At 45.9% G+C, this 22,126-nt stretch overlaps 1 pseudogene; it reads left to right on the top strand.

The window, feature by feature from the left end:
- LOC119378097 (serine/threonine-protein phosphatase 2B catalytic subunit 2-like) overlaps nucleotides 1-22,126 on the top strand; it is a 57,504-nt pseudogene that overhangs the window by 19,989 nt on the left and 15,389 nt on the right.

The following is a 22,126-nucleotide window of genomic DNA, read 5'->3' as shown; positions in this document are numbered from 1 at the left end:
AAGTGATAACTTCATCTGCGGTTATTACTGCATATAATATTACTCCATTTTTGCCTCTTGTGACAGGGGCACCATTTTCTATCAAAAATCGGATCTGGTGCCATCATTATGAAACCTTTTATGCTCGCAGATTGCTGCGAGTCTGGCATGTAAATATTGCAAAATTGATGCAAGTCCCTGCAGTGTAATGAAAGCTTAGTGTTCCAAACCATTGTGAAAGTTTCCTTCGACAACTTTCGCTGATGTTTTCTTGCAATTTGCACCCGCTTCTAGAACACTGGTACTAAACACTATATGTTCACCTTGAAGCATGCAGGACGTCAACTTGCACCACTGCTTCGCATTTTCAGTTTTCGTCTGAAAGTGATCAACCTCATTCCCTTGAATACACTTTAGTATAGGTATTGTATCATCTTTTTTCTAAACATTGTATCATGTAAGAAAGGGCGCTATTCTTAGCTGACTCTTCAGAGAGAGTATAAAACCCTTCATGCATACAGAACTTTACTTGAGATGAAGAAACTTTTGAATTTGCCGCACAGAAAACTGGGAGAATGATCATTCTAGCAAAATGCACAAACTTGTAACAGGACAAAGTGCTTAAGAGCAGAAGCTAGACATGTAAGACTCGGATGTAATTGGTGTTTTTATTATGAATATTTCTAGTCTTGGCCACATTGAGCAGCTTGCAAAGGGCAGTTGGGCTGTATTCTGTGACCTTTTTTTCGGCACACTGAATAACAGTGAATTAAGTGTGCAAGTAGTTTGCATATGCCTTAAGGTTTGGAGCTGCTTGCTTTGTTTCAACATCTTGGCTGAGCCATGATGGTGTGGCTGGTTATCGTCTTGTGATCAGCAAGTTGTATGGAGGAGTGATACTTGTCACTTTTGGGGCCTTTGAGCTTTTGTTTGTATGAAAGGCCAGCATTCGCATTTAGCAGGCTGCGAAGGGGGTGACAACAAAAATTGCTCGTTTACTATTCCATGGTAACGTTTAGAGTCGTGTTTTTGGGGTAATTTGTTGAAATGGTTGCCTCGGACATTCAACTGATAAAAGAAGCTGGATTTTTGTGTTCTCAGTTAATTGACGTAGCGTGTTAAGATTTAAAGGCTTGTTCAAAGAATTTGCTCATCAGTTCTTGTGGCAGAAAGTCCAGATGTATTTTCAAATCGCTACTTTTGCAGTACAGAGAACATTTCAGTATCTGATAAGCTTATCGTTTCGTTGCATGTCTGCTGTGGTATGCCTGATGTCCTTATGCTGAGGATGCCTGGTGACTTGTGCACAATTTTAGCAGGCGGCGTTTCACTGTTTTTGTTGTATCAGTTCTTGATGTATTACTGGTTTACTGGCACTAGCGGTGTGTGTCTGGGGTGCTTGTATGCCATGCAAAATCATTTACTCGCTGGTATTCACATTGGCTTATTGTATCAGATTACATGTGTAATGACATGCAGACAGTGCCCTAAATGTATGGCGTCGATAATTTGGGACTTGTTTGCAGTGCCGTTTATTTACTTTGTTGACCTGCATATGAAAGATGTTATACTCGTACAGTGCACTCGCATGTTAGACATTCTCCATGCTTGGAAATGTAATGCAAATCACGCATTGCTTGCAAGAAACTCTAAAGACCACTTGAATATTGAAGACAAGTTCCAATGTGGCATAGTCAATGTTGCACACATTCTGCTAGCCACCTGGCATTGCTGTGGGGTGTCATGTAGTACTGAGGGCTCAAATACTTTTAACTATTTTGTACCCTAAAAAATGTTAGGGTGTGCTTAACTGAGTGCATTCTGATGAGGCATTGTTTGCTGTCCTTTTAAGCCCCACCTTCCTGTGACAGTTGTGTGTACAGAGTGGGACAAAGGTCTGGCAGCATTACTTTTTTAAAACCCATTGCACTACTGATAACTTAAGGCATTTTTGAGTTTTATTTGTGAGCCCCAAGTTGATGGTACTGCAGAACTGTGTAGTGGCTTCCTTGTAAAGTAATGAAAATTAGGTGAAAGGCCAGCATTCGCATTGAGTTGGTAAAAATTCATTATGAAATGATTTCAGTGCACGCAAAACAGACAGAGATGGAAGAAAGAAGACAACACACGCTTGTTTGTCTCCTTCCTTTCGTCTTTGTTCTGTGCGCTGAAATTATCCCATAATGAGTGGCTTCCTTTTTGTCTGTTCAGCGTTGTTGAGATGAGTATTATGAAATCGTTATTTGCCGAGCATTCTAGTGGTGGAGGGGCCTGTTATTGGGCACCCCCTTTTAAACGCTGAGTATTCCTGCTAAGAGCTGGCAAAGCTAGTAAAATGTTACTGGCGTGGCAGTTTACATGACTTGCTGGCTGTTTGTAGCGGCTAACATCGTAGGTATCTCGAAGGTGTTTTGTGTGCAAAGCAGTTGACACCCAGAGCATGGCTTGGAAGACAGCCAAATGAGTGTGTCTGATAAAGGGGTGGGCTGGCATGTCCCGCAAAATAGGCGCACCGTGAGCCTGTGCTGCTGAGAGCCTATTTCTGGCCTGGCAGCGCTCACTGTCGTGGTGGCTTTTGGGTCGGTCTATGTGGTGCAAGGCTTCAGCTTAGCATGTTGCTAGCACTGCAAAGTGTTGGGTTCAGAGGGGGGGGGGGTCAATTACAGTTCCATTTTGTTTACTTGGTTCAAGTGTGCCTCGTTAAGTGTTTATGAGCTTAGCATGTGTTTGTGTTATCCTGGCATGATGAACTCGCTACAACATTGATGAGCATTGGCTGTAATGAATTAGTGTCAGGTGCTTTAGAGCAACCTTTTTTTAGGGACTTGGAAAGGCAGCAGTCATTGAAAAAGAGCCAGAAAGATATCTGCTTTTGCACTTTGATTTAAAATAATGCTGTACTTTCTAAAACAAGTTTTGTCATGTGGATGAACTTCAAGCACCGAAAGTTGGTCCTGTTACTTAAGTGTTTGAACTGTGCATTACTTTCTCTGTTACTGTGAGATGCAGCAAAAAAGAAAGCACAGTTTTCTTTTTTTTTACTCTTGAGTTACACACGGGCCTGTTACAGCAGCCTTGACGGAGGCAGTTCTGGTGATGGTTTCAATCCGCCTTTTTCGTTTTCTTTTGCTGCCCTCTACAGTTCCGGTAGGGGCAGAGCTTTGCGTGGAGATCGGGGACAACCGGAATCGTCAGAATGAAAGGCTCCGAAATCGAGAGGAATGCGGAGACCATACCAAAACGTTTCACGACTTTTCTTCTAGGGGAAGGGTGCATGTGCTGCGGCACCGTGAAGAAGGCGGATTGGGCAGATACGAGCCCTTGGCTTGGAATAAATATTGGGCAAAAAAAGTATGCACATATAGACTAATAACAGATCTCTCTGCTAAGGAGTTGGAAATATTTACTCTATTTTCAATTATATTTATTGGTTACAAAATTACCCATAACTTTAAGTCATTACTACATACCAAAAACGAAACCTCGTGCAGCTCTAAAAATGAAAATTTACGCAGTTTGAGTGATGTACATCAAATTGCAAGGCAGGACACTGTTTTCACAGGATTGAGTGAAATGCAAAAATCTTAGTGCTTCTTGCATTGGGGGCATGAAAGAACTTTAGGTTGTCAAAAATAATCTGGACGTTTTGGCACGTCAGACTTCAGAATTTTGAAGGAGATGGAAACATAACTTCTGTGGCATTTCCCCACTTTGTAATCTTTGAGCACTTGTTCGGTGTTGTAAAGTATGCTCTTGTTGCTCATAATAGACCGATCTCACCGCGAGTTGCGCTACGCCACCGCTGCCGCAGTGCATGCCGGTACTTGTAGTACTCGGTACGTTCAGCTGCCTACAGCTGGTGCATTGGCGAGCTGCATTAGCGGCCTTATTTGGATGATTTGCGATGGTTGGGTTGACGTGCTGTGTGCTGGGATGCTACAACAGGAGCTTGAAGCAAAAGGACTCGGATTTTACGTGTTCTCGAGGGATTTCAAGTTCCGACAGGAATGTGTGCGACAGTCAACGAAGTCGGACAGAGACGCAACTACCGCGCACTTTCTTGTTCAACGTGTTTGTGAACTCCCTGTGCATGATGCATCGTGGTTTTTCAGTGCCCTATTGCGTCATAACAACCTTGCTGCGCGAACGATGGACCGATCGGCGACAGCAAAAGTTCATATAACGCGAGCTCGATCCCCTTGCCTGGGCGATCGCCGCCAGCGGCGACAGATTGGATACAACGTCCTTTCCGGGCTCAACAGAGATCGCTTTAATATATAGGGAGACCTAAACCGACCTCTCACCAAATGCGATGACGACTGTCAAGCGTCTAGCATGAACGAGACCAAGATTATAACTGCATGCTGTGTACAGCTCGCGCCGTGGAGCGCACGGCGAAAACTCGGCCGTGCCGGCATCGCACCCAACTCCGCCGCCGGGATTTCCCTATTCCTTTCAATATGCGATATTATTGTGAACGCATCATAAAGCGGGCAACAGCGGTATCAAAGCTGAACTTCTTCATGAGCGTGGGCTATTAACCGTACACTGCCGTTTCGAAGCGGTAGGCCTAGCGACGATACCGGCGCCGAGCCACCGGCTGAGGCCTCCGCCGCCAGCCGGAGCGAGCTACTGCTTGTCCGCCGCATTGCGTTTGTCGCCAAAATCTCTTACTGACTCATCCATTCCTTGTACAGCAGGAAATATTATGCCATTCACGAGATTTTTGTGATGTTAACCTTTGGCAAACGGCATGAGCGGCCAGTCACCGTTCAGCGGACGCGCCTCTAACCTGCTTCACGGCGACAGTTTTTTTCATTCACGTTTAACTTATTACTGTGATCGAAGTCTTGCGTTGACAACACAGTTTACATGAAAACAGTCGCCTCGACAAAAAAAAGCGTAATAAGCTTCTGTTTTTCGTCCCTTCGGCTTTTTTTTTCTCCTGTTGTCGTGTAGCGGAGAGCTCTACACAGTTTAGGCAAGTCTTTTTTCCCGGATACTGTAGCTTGTGTCGCTTGCGTGTCTTGCGTTCACTGAAGAAGATATTTGCTCTCATTACGACGGGAACGTGATTTCTTTTTTTTATTACTAATATTTATTCAGCAAAACGACCCAAGCTCATCAACCCAACGAGACGACTTCGCCACATGTAAGCACTATCAACTGTTCTTTTTTTTATTTTAGCGCTAGGATGCAGTTTAACCTGAAATAAAATAACATACATTGGAGGTGCGGACACAGTTTTCCACCGCGTTCAATCTTCTTGCGTGTCGAGGATTGGTGCAAAACGGCAATATACCTGAAGCACGCAGCAAGCAGCCGCACCAGCAGCGCTCCGAGAACTACAAATAAGATGGCGGCAGTGCCACTGTCGGAAACTCGCGCATGCGCAGATGGTCTGGTGAGATCGGTGCGCAAACTTAGGTAGCGAGGTTGGTAGATGAATGCTGTGAGAAATTGTGGAAACAGCACTGTAACGGTGCAGGGAGAGAGCTGGCAGACCGAAAGAGTGGTTTGCTAATTACAGCTTGTCTGTCCAACAGCTAGAGCATGGCCGGGTGCTGTTCCTGCAAATTCTCACCACCTCTTTGAGGTATCAAGGTAAACGTACGGCATTAACTTTCAGTTTTAATTTTCATTGGTGACTCACTGATGACAGTGAGTCACTGATGTGTTCATGCTTTCGTGCCGACAAAGAAGCCTGCCGACCGGCACGTTCAGCCACTGAGCGAAAAGATAGCACTGAAAATGCGATTGCTGCAGCAGCTGCGCTTGCATGCATACATATTCGGGCTCACACATACTCTGAATGTGCTTGTGAAATTGAAATGCGCAATTTTCTAGGCATTAGCCATTTGTCCACACACAGCTTGAAGAGGTGTACTGTCGGCGTCACATGAAACCCGAACAGCGGCAAGCCTTCGCAGTGGTATAGTGTGCGCCGTCCAGTTATCACCATGGACAGGCACGCATATGCAGTGCAGCCAAACCGGATCCGCGTGCCTATCAGTGTGATGGCAGGACGGTGCGCACTATACCATTGTGAAGGCATGCCGCTGTTCGGGTTTCATTTGATGCCGATAGTACATCTTTTCAGCGATTGCAATAGGCTGTGCTATAGGCCTAGCACCCCAAAGATCGATCGAGTTCATATGCTATCAGTGAAGTAATTGTAACACAGTGGAACAAAGTAAGCTGCTCTTATAATTAAGGGATGGATGGTCATGCCATTTAAAGGGGCCCTGCAACACTTTTTGGGCATTGTCAGAAAACTCTGCCGATTGGTAGTTGAGGCTTCTGAGGACATGCGAGCCAAATATTGTAGCGCAGCACGCAACCTGGAATTTGCGATTGATTCTCAGTCAGCTGCAGGGTCCCTTTAAGTGAACAATACTGTGCCCGCCATGGTGGTCTAGTGGTTATGGTGCTTGATTGTTGACCTGGAGGCCGTGGGATTGAATCTTGGCTGCTGTGGCTACATTTTGGTGGAAGCGACATGCTGGACTTAGATTTAGGCACCCGTTAAGGAACCCCAGGTGGTCGAAATTTTCGGAGTCCTCGACTACGGTGTTTCTAATAATCATATTATGATTTTGGAGCGTACAACTGCAACAATTATTAACAGTGGAGCTGTTTAAGGTTGCCGTTACTCCGTGATGGGTGAACAGAAGTGATCATCATTGTAAACTGGCACGCACTCTCTGACCTCTTCTTCCTCTTCGTACTGTTCTTCCTCTTCTGCTTTGCTGCCAGAACACGTGTGCCGATTTGTCCTTCGTGGGATGCAATAACTTCGATCGGTGAGAGAATGACTACAGAGGGAGAGAAAGAAAGAGGTTGAAAGAAACAAAAATTCTTGGCAGAAAAAAATTTCCTGGCGAGGCGGGATTCGAACCCACGTACCCATGATCCGAAGGCGAGCATCGTAACCACTCGGCTATCCATGCATACTAGCAGAGCATAACATAGCCTTGTATAGTATAGCAAGCAAGGGGGTGGGAATTGGGAAGTGAGAGTGATGAGGAGAGATGTGAGGGTGAGGAGGGAAAGGAGGAGGGGAGAATAAAGCAAGCACGGAAAGAATGAGAAAGTAAAATATAGAGAATGAAAGGCAGAAAGAGAGAGAGAGAATCGGAGTGAGAAAAAAAATGAAAGAAGAGGAAGCGAGAGAGAAAAAGAAAGGGAAGGGAGAAAGATAGGAAGAGAAATAGACAGAGGAAAAAAAAGAAAAAACAGAGAAACAAGGCAGGCCACCCAGCTCCGCACTTCCTTCAGGCTTGGCACCTTAGGTAGGAAGCTGCCTTAATTTCTATTATTATTATTATTATTGATGCGGTGGCACACAAGAAATGAGAAGTGGTGACACGGCACTGGCGCTGTGCTGCCAACATTGGTAAGCCAGCACGTTAAAGAAGCCCAGTGGTCGAAATTTCCGGAGCCCTCCCTACGGCGTCTCTCATAATCATGTGGTGGTTTTGGGACGTTAAACCCCAGATATTATTATTATATATTATTGGTAAGCCAGCGTATGTTCTTTCCTGAAGGCTGCGGTAGCAGCGACTGGAGTCCATGGACGAAGTGCAATTACGTTGTGTTAGGTTTGTGTGTATTGTTATGTGATCAAATTTCTTGTAAACAAACGCCCACTTTCTTGAGATGTCGTGAAGGCCTCGTAAACAAATGCGCCACTTTCTTGAGATGTCGTGAAGTTCCAACGAGCGTTATTACCCATTTAAGATGGTTACAGAAATAGCTCAACAGTACCAGCAAATTTCATCTTACCTTCATCTTAACATCAGTTCAGGTCCAACAGGGACAGGCGCATGCGCTCGATTTGTGTCAGCTTTAACAGAGACTTAATTAATAACTAATAGACTTAATTAATCTAATAGACTTAATTGTAATCTAATAGACTTAATTTACTAAGACCTTTAATCTCTTTCAGAAACTTGTTCTGTTTCACGTTAAGCAGGGTATGAATATAAAATGCAAGCTAACGCACGTGTGCAATTCATTTCTCGCTGCGCTGCACTTGTTCATCTGCTCAGCAAGGTTACTGTTTTTGTTGACGTAAATGGCGCAAAAAAAATCGCACTGTATGCGATGACTTGTGGCTGTCAGTTGTGCCAGTCTTCTTCAGCATCGGTGCCTAGCGCATCGTCGAAAAACGAGAATTATTAAAGCGAAAGAAAAAATCATTCCAGCCTCCTTCATGTAGTGCGCACGGCCCGCCACCGATGCCGTATGTTATCTTCTCACAGTGCCCGCTTAGGTGGCACCACAGCGCAATGCAAAAAGGTGAATAGCACAACGTCCTGCTTTGAAAGACTGTAATAAGTAAAATTTTCATACTTTCTATAAATTACATACTATGTAATGGATGAAATAGAATTTTTGCACAAGCCCTTACAACAAACAAAGCTTGGCACACGCTTTTTATCAGGAGATCGTAAATGGGCCTGATATGTTTTGAAATATTTTAATAAATTTTTCGAGAATCTGATAGATTTTTCCCGTGCATACGTTGTCACCTGTAGGCACTCTTGAAGTGTATTTGATATTCTATGCGTAGGAGTTTGATGTCCCTTGGCCTCTGTTTTAGAATGTTGTGTCATGTGAGACCCGGTTTTCAAGGGTGCCGTGTATTTTTTCCATGAACTAAGCAATTCGCAGTGCTACAGAAAGGAACGCAGATGCCTTCAAAAATGAGAAATGAAAGTGTGACGACCTCTGCTTATGGTGTCTCTGGATGTGGCTTCTGCTTGCGGTTGAACTCTGTCATAACGGCTGCATTCTAGTGCTGATAATGCAAACATCCTTCATTTTGTGAAGAAAAATCCAAAGCTTTTGCCAGTGGTGTCTCTCATAGCCTCTTTCTCTCATTGCCAGTGAACCACATAAAAAGTTTAAAGCCTTGGGGTTCAGGTGTTTCCCAGGTTTTTCTCTGAGCCATTTGTGAAATCACGCTTCTTTCACATTTGCTCCGAGTGGTCTTTCTTGGCCCAGTATGGTAAGAAAACAGCCCCCAGGCATATTACATTTCATACGGTTGGCTGTCAGGCCTTGGTCTGTTCTTGGGCATTGTTCGCACAAAGTTTTTTTGAAAAACATTTTTTTTTACATACTGCTCATCTTCTTACCACTGGTGCAATAATTTTACCACTTAGCTTTGTTTTTGACTACACATATACATAATGTTGGCATTCAGTATTTATTCAGACTGAGGTAAAGTTTTTTTGGCACTATAAGCGGGTGTTCAGGAGCCCTTAAATGTGTTGCCCAATTTGTTATGCTTGAAAAGCGTGGTCTGAGACTGCGTGCTTTCCACAGTACAAACCATCTGTAATACGGCATGTTGTGCTTTTGTGCCGCTGTGCAAACCTGGCCGTGACTAAGTGCTTGGTTGTAACGACCATGGTTGTGCTGTTTGGCAGTTTGTTGGCGATATCCATGGCCAGTTCTATGACCTGATGAAGCTGTTCGAGGTGGGCGGCCCACCTGCAACTACCAAGTTACCCTCTTCCTTGGGGACTATGTAGATCGGGGTACTTCAGCATTGAGGTGAGTTTGTCACCCCCATATTTTGAGCACTATTGTTGCTTGGTTATTTGGCTGCTAATCACGAAGTGTTACTTGGTTTCATGGCTGCCGATGAGCAAGATGTACTGTCTCACTTCTCGATACTTTGGGGCTTTTGAAACGCGTAGCCCGCATATTTCCTAGACACGTTTGCTTCGTCATTCTTTGTTGTTTAGCTAGCATGTCATTTGGTGTTTGTCTCAGTGGTGCTCCTCTTTGTCTCTGCTGCATGTGTGTTAGACTCTGGGCCCTAAAGATCTGCTACTCCAACACTCTATTCCTGCTACGTGGCAACCACGAGGTAGCACCTAACGGAGTACTTCACATTCAAGACTGAGTGCAAGATAAAGTATTCAGAGCGTGTGTATGATGCCTGTATGGAGGCATTTGACTGCCTGCCCTTGGCTGCCCTCATGAACCAACAGTTTTCTCTTGCGTCCACGGGGGCTTCTCTCCAGAGATTCACAACCTCGACGCATTAAGAAGGTGCTGCTGCCATGCTGGGTCAGCAATTTTTATTACTCTCTCAGTAGCCGGCTATGACATGAGGTGAAGTTTTTGTTTGCCTGTTCATAGCAAAACTTAAAGCTTTGCAGTTTTTCACGGTGGTGCCATTGCACGGCCCCATGCCTCTTGTGTGTAGACACCGTTTTAAGTGAGTGAATGAGAATTTATTCCCACTGGTTTACCTAAACTTACACAAAGCTTGTTTACAGTGCAAATTTTTTTGCTTGCATTAATTTTGAGTGATAGGTTCATGCATCAGGTTGCATAGAAGGCTTTTATGACTTTCCATGTATTGTATGCTGTTGAAACACATGCTAAATGTAAGTGGCACTGCTCTGTACAGGTAGGGCATACAGTAGCTTGAATGTTCAGTTGGGCAGTCGTGTAACTTTATATGCTGGTGTGCTGTGAAAATTTGACCACTCTATTATTGCAGTTAGTTTTATTTGTATGACTGTGCTGTTCTTTCAGTATGAGACATGGTGATGGAACGGGCAGATAGTTCTGCTCTTTCTACCACCATGATTAGGTCTCATGTTTTCTGATGCTTGTCCTTAATAAGGCCAAGGTGATGATACCACTGGGGCTATGTTGGTACAATACTACTGTTCGTTGTGTGCAGTTGATAGTGCAGCCTGTTGTTTTTCCCATAGAGTAGAATGTCTGTAATGTAAATTGTTTAAGTGGAATTGTCTGCCGAAATGGAGAAGCCTCTACTTTGGTTGGAAACTCCTCTTAAAGGGAACATATTTTGCCAGTCCCTTTCTGGCTACATTTCATGAGATTCCACTATAACTTGGTTTTCTGGGTGGCAGCCCTTTTTTTTATTGTGTACCATTGTTCTGAGGGGTCAATGGGGCCATTATAGGCATTATCAACTTGACTGTAGAAGCAGGTATAATGTGATCTCACCTCATTTCATTGTGTACAAAGAGGCTTTTGCCCTGTATGATGGAGGAGTCTCGTTTATCCAATTTTCAGGGGAATTGGAATATAAGCATATCATCCAAAAATCATTATCCAAAGCAAGCTCAGAAAGTATGAAATAGGTGTAGTTGTCAGTGATGTGATAGCTGCGTGAATTGAGCTAAAAATGCACGAAGAGGGAACCTGCTGCATCCTGCTATTTTCAGGCAAAACCTTTCTGATTTGTGCCAAGCGTGCGCCAAAGTCTCATAGTTTCGATGGTGCCCTGAGAACATTGAGAGAGGACAGTACACTTTAGCACTGTCGGCTCTCGATGCGAGAGAGCTTTCGGCGGTGATAGTGTCCCCAGGGGGATGTGGCAGGGGTGGTGCAGTTTGCTTGCTTTTGTTGGTAGTTATGCATGACTTTTAATGTAATGGATAAAGGCCATTCAAAGGCAGTCGGCATTGTGGTTTATCATAAAGGCTGCTGGTAGAGAAGGGAAGTCATGTGGTGAGGAGTAAGAAATAGCTTAAGGGTTGGCTAGCTCAGGCGTGGATTATTACTTAAGCATTGTGAGATATTTTCGTGTCGTAGTGATGGTGAAGGCAGCAGTCACACTGCTAAGGATGAAACTCTTTATTTGGCTAACTTGTGCCCAGAAAATAGGTAATTCAAAGTACAAGCAATGCATGCTGTACACTGATAGCGGTGATCACAGTCATCGGCCATTGGTAGTTTGATAATTGGCGGGGCACATATTCTTTTGCCCAAATAGATAGAAAATTCCAGCGTTATCGCTAGTGCTTGTGTTAGCTCTAAAATGAACACTACTGCTCACGTCATGCACGCAATCTTATCAGAATAGTCTAAAATGAAGTTTCTCAAACATTGCGGCACAGCCTGCGCAGAGCTGTGGTAACAAAAGTGAAGAAGTGTGCATGGCAATGCCCCGTCTGAAAAGGCATCACTCTGATGCTGAAAACAGAACATGCACAAATACAAAGGAAATTAAAAAGTAAGTTTAAAACAAAGTTCCACAGTTCGTCAGCACATGTAGTAGGGTTTGACACAACCTCATGAAAACCAGCAGACAATGAAGTTAAGGAAGGTATGGGAGACATTACTTCAATGCTTTTAACTTTAGTATAGTAATTATGACATACCATAAAATTCCGAGCAAGCCCCCCCCGGAGGTGGTGTAATGGCCACGGTGAAGGGGAGGGGGCGCTTGCTCGGAAGTGCTCCAAATTCAAGATGGTGGCCAGTAGTTTTTTTTTTCTAAGAAATGATAAAGGCTTCTTACAGCAATGTACAGAGTGAGTAAACAAAGCTTTATTGGGAAATTTTTGATGATTGCTTTATTCAGTCAAATCCATCAAAGGACCCGTCGGAGTCTGTGTTAAACAACAGGCTGTAGCATTCAGCCTGCAGTTCCTCAGGACGTTCTGTAGAAATGTCGTCAACGTCAGACAACCGGCCATGTAGAAGGCCATGCTCCGATCCGTCCAGCGCGTTCGATATTCCGCAGCCCTTGAAACTCTGAATAATGGTCTCCTCTGGTACAGCGTCCCATGCTGCGGCCACAGAATTCAGTACGTCCTGACGCAACGGTTTCTGCAGATTTCCTTTTGGAGTTCTTTCTGCTATGCGCATGAATTCCTCCCAGCTCCTGCGAAGGCTGGCTTTGAAAGACCGTTCCAGTACACGTCGGCCTGCAATAGACTTTCGCAGCCAGCCGGCACGTATGCAATGTCTGTATCTCGCTCCTCCATGGCATTCTTTGCTGGCTACGTTTTGTGAATAGGAGCTTGCTCTAATACCAACAACCGCCTAACGTCGTCGGTGTTTGGACCCCACACCCGTGACAGCCACTCTTGGAATTTTTCAGATGTCATCCACCCGTCCTTTGATGCTGTCACATGGACGTTCGCTATAAAAAAAAAATATATATACCGTGATCTCACTACCCACACTAACAAGGAAAGAAAAAAGAAATAGAAACCACCTGGTACACGGATTTTCGTGAAAGCCTTCGTTGGAATCCTGCCGCTCAACTCCTTCAAAATAACGAAGACCGGAAGTTTGTGTCCCGACGCACAGGCACGAGTGCGACTGTGAATCCCCGCCTTGCATATCCAGTATTGGCGATCTGGACTGAACTTCCCCCGATGATGTGTTGTCCTGGATGCTGGGCAGTCCATGCAGACCATTGTCTGGTCCATGTTGGCCATATTGAAAGGCGTGTGTAGTCGTGCATCAATCGCAGCTCGTTCACGGACAACTGAAAGGCACGTGCTGCTTCTGCATAGTCTTTTGGCTTTCATTCGTTGCCTGTCGCATGGAGATGCCATAACGCTCCTTCCACCTGGCAATATAATGTTCCGACGCTACGAAGTTTCCGAGCTGCAGGCTCCTAGCTACGCGCACAGCCTCTTCCGTAAGCAACCTGTTGCTAACAGCGTGCCCGGCACTGCTCTCACTTTCAAAAAACTCGAAGAGAGCATCGTCCACTTCTTCGCTTAATACGGGAGCACCGTTGCTCGGCTTGCGTCATGACTTCGACTTGCCGAAGTTTTGTTGCAGCAAGGCTACACATTTGCTGTCCCACTCTCGAATCCTCTTGCGATCGATGTTGAAGTGCCGCGAGGTCGCGTGTGCATTTCTTCCACCTTGGCGATGCCACTGAACCACCTCAATTTTCTTGGCAACAGTGTAAGAACGCATCGACGGCATCGTGAAGTCAACCACGAGGAACAACGAACAAATACTGGCTGGCTACGTTAACACACGCCAAGCCTAACGGCTATGGCTAGATCCAGCAATGGCTAGCGACGGAGAAAGGGCGCCAGTTTTGATAGGGGGCACTTGCTCGGAAGTGGGCGGCAAATTCTAATTCCCAAACTAGAAGGGGGGGGGGGCGCTTGCTTGGAATTTTACGGTAAATGGAATGAGCTGGCCTTGTTCACGCTGAAAGAAGAGTTTGGGGGCACCGCAGTTTCAGGGTGCCGCAGCTACCCTGATTCATTTTGCGGAGTTCTCTCTGGCTTGAACGGATGGTGCAGTAAAAAAAAATTTAAAACTCACTCAAAGTATGCATTTTGGTTGAGAAAGGGCTTGATTCTAGTGACCGGAATTCGAAGCTGATGTCCTCCTCTGCTTGCATGCCGGCAATGGCTGTTTAGAAAAAAAAAAAGAAAAAGGCTTGTTTGGCGAAGTTCTGTGAAATGAATGTTAGTTCTCGTGCAAGTGAGGCAGTGACTACACGGAGCTGCATGTTTTCTCTAAATCATTGGATTCAGACGACGAGCGTGTCTCAACTGTATTGGCAGTGGGCTCTGTTAGATTTTTTCCATTAGAATGGTTTTTTTTTTTTTGGTGCTGCACAGTCGTGTTGCCTTCAGGAATGAAAGCAGCTTGCTATCACCACGTCCGTGTGCGGTCACGAGCAGAGTGGGCCACATTGAAGCACTCACTGCAAACGTTGTGCGTCTGGCACAGCAAACACCCCAGTGACAGCGTGACGAGCTTTGTAGGAATGATTAGGACACACCATTAGGAACAATTGCTTCATGTGGCAGCAATGCTGTTTTTGATGAAGTGGCAGGGATTTCGTACAGTAGTACACTGTTTATGTGTGCACATGCATCGGGGAAAGCTGGACAAGTCGTCCGCTGTCGTGCCACAGCCTTTGTATTCCACGTCATCATTTCCAAGAGTTGAAGTATTCTCACTTTGTGGATATTGGCAGTGCTCGTCACGCCACTTAGCACGTGGTTAAGCGTGGCTCCTGGCAGGTACCGAATGTATTCACGAGAGCCTATGCGAGCACTGAAATGCCTATAAATGTACTGCATGCCTTCAGAGCTGTTTTGGACGTGGCTGTGGCGATTTGACTGCTCGAGCGAAGTAAAAAAAGCATGAATTCGTTTTTTTTGGACTGCCCCGACTTTTCAGACGATTTGCGATTTTTTCGGACTCCCTCAAAAAATTAGACGTTGCCTGCAGTGAAACCTCGGTGATACAAATCTCACGGGAGCACCAAAAATATTCTTATCATCCGAAATTCGTACCACTAGTAAGCATGGAAAATTAGCATGAGACAAAGAAAGCTGGCATACATTTTCATGTATTGTTTTTCAGGGCCGCAGCAATGTCGGGAAGAACCCTGAATGATTGTCAGTTAAGTTTTTAGATGTCGGCAATCATACCAGCACTCGTAAATATACGGCCCTTATGCATGTGTTGAATTAATGAACCAGGTGCGTTGTGACCCGCGACCGCGAACGCAGTACTAGCCCCTTCCAAATTTTAGTATGCTTTTTTGCATGACATCGAAGTGCTGCGGTGAAAGTAATGAAGAAGCGCTTTGACGCAATGGATCAAGGCCACAAAATTACAGAACCACGGCCCTGTGTTATGATTTTGTTATCGCAGAGGTGTTGGGATATTTTTGGGGAGATTTAAGGCCGTGCCCGTACAAGTGCGACCTCAGTGGTCGCGCATGTTGACGTTGTGAGGCCCGGCTCCTTCGCCAAGAACGTCCTCGCCTTCTTTCGCTCCTCGTCCACCTTTTATAGGATGTCTGATGAACGACCCAGGCACGTGTAACACACTACAACGACAACAGCCTGCATCGACGCGTTAGAAAAAAAAAAGCATGGCACTATGTCCTCTGTAATCTAAACACCAAGGCACACGGAGGCTCATAAGAGCCTCAAAGATTGCGCGCACAATCTCGGTGGCTGTGATGCATCTCTGAAAGTCTATTCTGACTGTAAGAAAGTGTTTTTCTTACACTGTGATTTTGACTCTTTGGCGGTGCGGTGTGCATGCCCACACTTGCATTCCATGCTCACACGTGCTTGGCGCGTCTTTCGTGACAGTGCGGACAGCACCTCTTCGTACCAGGGCAGTAGTGTACGTTCGTATCAATTGTCGCTGGGTGGAAATCTGTTCACAACAACGGTACTCCATTACATTGCAGGCCAATGGGCCTTGGCCGGGACCAACGAAAATTTCGTATAACGCCGAAATTCGTATGAGCTGTGATCGTGTCACCGAGGTTTCACTGTATATACTAACTTAATTATTATAATTGCGGGCTACCATCAGGCACGAAGGGATTTCTTTCTCGGTGGTGATCCAGTTGCGCCATTTTGCTACAATTTCGGCTGTCTGCACCTGGGTGCACCCATCCTAGTGTAGTAAATTGAGTGTTTCAGGATTAGATTAATGCGGACTAACTTAGTCCAGTTGGGTCTAACCTAGCTCATGGCTAGGCCATCACATCTTGGTCCGGATTAGCGTAATCTGACATAATCCATACTAACCCGGCTTAATTGGTATCGATCGGTATTTATTGGTATCGACTAGTGTTGATTGGCTTGCCACAGCTTAATTAGGCCGGGATATTGTAGCTTAACTAGGCTTTTTCGAAGCTTAACTTGGCTTAATCCAATGGCTTAATTGGTATCGATTAGTATTGATTGGCTTGACTAAGCTTAATTAGCCTGAGCTGTGACTGACTTGTCTTAACTAGACTGGGCCGATTTCTGTTCACTTCACATGACCCAATGAAAAGCTTAATGGCTCCTCTGTAATAGCAGCTTCACACAATGATTACGCTATGCAGCTATAGTGAGACAAGTATTTAATTCGTGCATGAATTTGTTCAACTACATGTTCATGGACAGCGATCAAAAATACACTGTCATGTGCTACGACAAGCCAAAACTAACCTTGCATATCTTGGTGCTGTCTGTCGGATGCTAGCGGTCGCGTTTCACTTGTGCTTCCCATTTTTTTCTTTGCTCGCTGTTACAAGGGAAACAAAACACCCTTTGGCCTTTTGCATGTGAACCAGTGCACAGTGGCTCACAGCAGCCTGTCATAGCAGACAAAGAACTGATCTAATAACTTAAACACCAACACGTCTGCAGCATTGTCCCCGCTTTAGCCACTGCACATCACCTGACACTTTAAAACCACTGCGTCTCTCCACGAAGAAACGGCAGCGCGGAGTGGGTCAATAGGTGTCTCCACCCTGGAAGCAGCGGCACTGGCATCGAGGCACCCTAGTTACCGAAAAGACGGAAGTCCTCTTGTGCACATTGTGGCATCGACAAGTTGAGTGGCACAGTGAACATTTATGCTACAAAAAGTTGTCGCGGTTATCGCTTCTTGCATTTATGGCTTCTCGTGTTCAAAGGCATTGTTAAGTTCATCGTAGGCGGTCTTAGCTTCAGAGAAAGGTGTCAGAAAAGGTTGCGGTGCGAAAGCTGATCATGAGGCTTCATGCTCCCTGTTATTTAATTTTTTTTCCTTCTTTTCCCCCACTGCCATTCTGCCACTGAAGAAACGCCTGGAAAGTGAGCGACCTTGCTCACAGCGTCTTAAATCTGTGTGCGGGGCTCGCCGATCTGGATATCTTAGTTGCAAGTAAACTGGAGTGGGCCATGCGCGAGCGCGTGCCTCTCTCATGCTTTAGAAGGCTCTTATTACTTCTTCACTTCGTATGCGCCATATTTTTACTGCGACCGTGTCTGAAGTGTTCGTTGTAAAAGTAGGAGGCTTGGAAAAATGTTCGCTATATGTGGTTGCAGTTTCAATGGGTAGCACAGGAAAATCGTAAATGCACTGAAATATGGTCGTTATAACCGATAAATCGTTATATCTGGGATTGTTGTGTGTTTGGCTGTATTTCCATACATGAAGATGTGGAGCGTGCACACTGGTTTGGTCATTACCATCAAAACAAAGCTAGACCTGTCATTATAAAATATGCCAAATTTAAAGGCACGAGTTTTTCAATTTGCGAAGACTGTTCAGCTAGGGTTCGACAGGAACGAAGGAAACTTTATCTTCATGGTATGCAGAGCGGCAAACCCTTCAAGCTCCGCTCTGACAAGTTGCTGCTTGGTAACAAGCAATTTTTTCACACAATACAGAATCTGATAGCATTGTTGAATTGAAATCATAGCAGTCATTGCTGTATTCCAGGCATGCGCGTGCCCACTTTCCCCCCAACCCTGCCTCACCCTTATGACTGATCCGGTTTGCCGATGTATGGCCATCTTTATCACAAACGTTTTAGTTACCTGCTTAAGAAAGATGCTGTTGGATCTATTCTAAGTGACGATACAGACCTCGCAGTATTTACAGAATCTTCGCTTCAACCGCATATTGCAGACCATGAGCGATTACAAGACAGCCTAGCGTACGCTGTTCGCTGGCTTGACTTGGTAGGGCAGTTGGAGGCGGTATTTTTGTGGAAGGTGTTCCACTTCAAAGTGAACTGTCAACATGAAATATTCCATGTCAACGTTACGCTTGCTTCAAAAGTGACCGTGATTATTGCTTGTTATCGTGCTCCTGACTGTGATGCCTCTTTCAATCATGAACTAAATTCGTTCTGGTAGATCAATTAAATTCAATGTCTTTATTTTCTTGACCAGTCAAGAGGGCAGCAAGGACTAAAGGCTTGCAAGCCACTTAAACCAACAGTACATAAAAGTTTGATGTTTAATATAAACACGGTGTTTCACACTCTTTATGTGATGTACTGGGTTAATTTCACGGAAGAGTTTCACAGTTTACCGATGATTCCCTCCGGAGCTTCACCCCACTCATCATCATTCACCCCGTAGATATGCTGAGATTTTTTCTTAAGTTCCGCTACTCGAACCAGGTTACACCCCTGTCACTCGGACAACCTTAACCGTGGTTAAGCTGACCACGGTTACAGCTAACCACGGTTAGGGGTAGCTACACAGCAGAAATAACAGCACTTAGTCTCTACACTCTAAGGTAAAAGGGTGTGTGGTTCGTCCGTTTGGAGACTAATGGGGCTGCCACAACTGTTAATTCTTTTAAGGACTAATGGCAACCGGGTCTAAGAGTTAGTCCCCACAGATCACCTCAATGGACTAACATTTGGTCCTTACATTTACACCTTACCGGCCAACTGTTAGTCCTGCAGATCATGTCAATGGACTAACATTTAGTCCTCACATTTATACCTTACCGGCAGCGTGTTGACAACCGTATGCTACTGAATGCCGGAGAGAGAGGGGAGACCATGGGGAGACGCCCATGTCGTCTGCTCTGGCGTTCATTGGCTAGCGGTGGCGGTGAACGCCATTTCGCTTTGGTTGAAATTTTTCGCACGGTTGCCAGTTGCCACGGCAGCGGCTGACGCCTCGCAGTAAATGGCGGGTGAGGAGCAACTGAGAGCTGCTGTTAGGGCAGCCACTACAGTGTTCTGTAGTAGCCACGCTACAGCCGTGTGTGGTGTTTGTGAATACGCGGTGATCAGGATTGCGGTTCGAGTTGTTTCCAAACTACTGAAGCCGTAAGTAAACAGTGCGTAGTTAGACGGCAGCTGCGCAGTTAGGCAAATACATCCACTACGGACAGCTAGCGCCACCTATCGCGATGTTGTGGAACTAGTAGCGGCTTGTGACAGCGGCCGCAAGAAGGAGGCGACAAGGGAGACCGTCGAGAGTTCGAAGCGGGAAGCCGCGCTCACGAAGAATCAGTCATGTAATCTGTTTGAATCCTTATTAAACTGTTGTTTTCCATTCAATCGTCGTGTCATCATGCGCCTCAACCCCTGACATGGCGACGAGGATCAACAACGTACTACGGCCGACGTAGAACACAAGGCGAAGCGAGAACTTTTGTTAACTTGTCAGCCGCTAGGTTGGCGGCTGATTTAGCATCACGAGCAAGACTGCTTTTCATGCACTCTTCAGCTGTCATATAGTCTTAATCATGGTCCATCAGTGAGCTCTCACTTATGTTCGACATAATTTCGTATCTGATGCTGTATCGTCAACCGTGTTTAGTTGGAAGCCACTGTGTTCACAGCTGAGTACCATCACTTCAGTGATGTAGCTGTGTGAAAAGAGCCACCCACGTGTTATCCTCTGTGTCTCGTATGTTGTCAAAATTAGCTTTTTTTCCCTGGCTCAGATAACTACCCCATTTCTCTCTGATTTTGCTTATGTTACCACGGTCAGCTGCAAGTTATACAATCGCAGTATTACGTAGAATGATCGCTTCACAAAGTTAGCAAAACTACGGGAAATGTCACAAACGGTCACAGCAATGCCAAGTTGCAAGGCAGTTTATGTTCAAAACATGAAATACACAGTGATTGAACAACATTGCACATTTTTGGACCGGTCTCGCTGCAGGTAAAAAGCTGATTTGGTGCTCCAACGAGCACTTAATCGTTAAAAATATCAGGTGCAATCGTTATGCACGAACGCGTAGCCGTCGGTAGCCTCGAACTGCTCAAGACATGAACGGCAACGTAGAGCCGTACCTGCAACAGGCTATGCGGCATCTAGAGGCAAACAAACGTGAGGCCTCGGCGTACGTAGTCTCGCTCCAACGCGCAAGTCTTGGACGTCTACTACTCGTCGTACGCGATGCGTGCGCGCTGCCGTCTATCTACACAGTCAGCCCGACACTGTTTACTACGGCTCAGTAGTTGAAACAACCCAAACGCAATCTGATCACCGGCGTATTCACAAAACACCACACAACAGTGGCTCTCAGTTGCGCGTCAACCACCAACATCGGCATGCCCGCCGCCTCGGCTGCTGGCAAAGCGGAGATGGCGTTCGCGGTACCGGCAGCCAATAAACGCCAGAGCAGACGACATGGGCATCTCCCTCGATCTCCCCTCTCTCCTGCGTTCTGTAGCATACGGTTGTCAAACATGCTACCGGGCAACTGTTAGTCCCCACAGATCACCTCATTGGACACTAACATTTGGTCCTCGCATTTACACCTTACCAGGCAACTGTAAGTCCTCGCAGTTGCACCTCGCCGGATGCACCGCAAGGCTTAATACTTTTTTTCGCGTGCTTCTTTTCTACAGTGAGCTGCAAATGCCGCGGAAAAGAACACGCGAAAAAATATTTAGTCGTGCGTGTGTCACTGCTTTCGCAGACAATGCAACAACGAAAGACAAAAGTGATACAATGAGATGTTTTATTTCTCTATACACATGAAGTTTCTGCTTTCTTTCATTGAATTCACTGCAAAATGTATAATACAGGTCCAGCATGTAATATCTCGTACAGTCCTTTTTGTGAAGCTGCTCCAACGGAAGCGATAGATTACAGGAATTGTACGTGCCAGGGCACATAGCATTCTGCTCAGTGCGGACAACGGCTGCATCCTGCAAAGCACAAAAATTTTGCAAATAGTTAGTCACACGTGACAGTAAGGGTGAAGACGCATGCACATTGCAAACATGTGCAAGGTGAACTAAACACACGTCTAAATATGGCATGCAAATCATTTCACCCCTGCAAAGCACAAAAATATTGCAAATAGTCTGCAACACGTCACAGAGGAGATGAAAAAGCATGCACATGGCGAATACGTGCAAGGTGAAATAAAACACACGTCTAAAATGGCATGTAAATAATTTCACTGTGATGTCATACGTCATCAATCACGCATTTCAAGCCCATAGCGCAACAGTAGTGCGGCAGCCGCAGCCATTAGCCGAGGTGCCGCCAACCACCGTGCCCCAACAAGCCGGCGAGTATTCTTCGAGTGGTGTCGTACAGCTCGAGCAAGCCCGCAAGCTGCCGCAGCCCCGCAGCTGCCAGCGAATCTCGAGCAGAACAGTGAGCGAACGCGGAGCCGCCGCCATGAACGGCGCTGAGCTGCTTGCGAGCGAGCGTCAAGGAAGCTGGCGGTAATGGCGACTGATTTCCACAAAGTTCCTCGAGCGAGCACCAGTACAGTGAGTGAACGCGGAGCCCCCCCACAGACGGCGCCGAGCTTCTTGCGAGCAAGCTTGAGGAAGGCGACGGTAATGGCGACCAATTTCCGCAGAGTTCCAAAGCGCAGATAAGGTCGGCTAGCTAAAGCACCCGCCAAGCCATGCCGGTGCATTTCAAGTGCGCGACATGCAATCGAGCTCGTTACCGGCGACCGCAATGCATTTTGGACAAATCGCAGAACAGCGGCGAGGCCTCTGCCCAATATCGCGAACTCGCAGCTCATCACCACGGGGAATCTTCGGTGAGCAAGCGTCCGGGTGGCTGACGACAGTGGCGGCCAATATCCAGGCGGTCAGAAAGCACAGGCGAGCTGACGCCCAAAGCCGGCCCTCGCGTTACAT

Source organism: Rhipicephalus sanguineus, unplaced genomic scaffold, assembly GCF_013339695.2.
Source record: "Rhipicephalus sanguineus isolate Rsan-2018 unplaced genomic scaffold, BIME_Rsan_1.4 Seq686, whole genome shotgun sequence".
Classification (NCBI taxonomy): Eukaryota; Metazoa; Arthropoda; class Arachnida; order Ixodida; family Ixodidae; genus Rhipicephalus; species Rhipicephalus sanguineus.
Note: the sequence above shows the minus strand (reverse complement) of the source record. Positions and strands in the feature narration are given on the sequence as shown.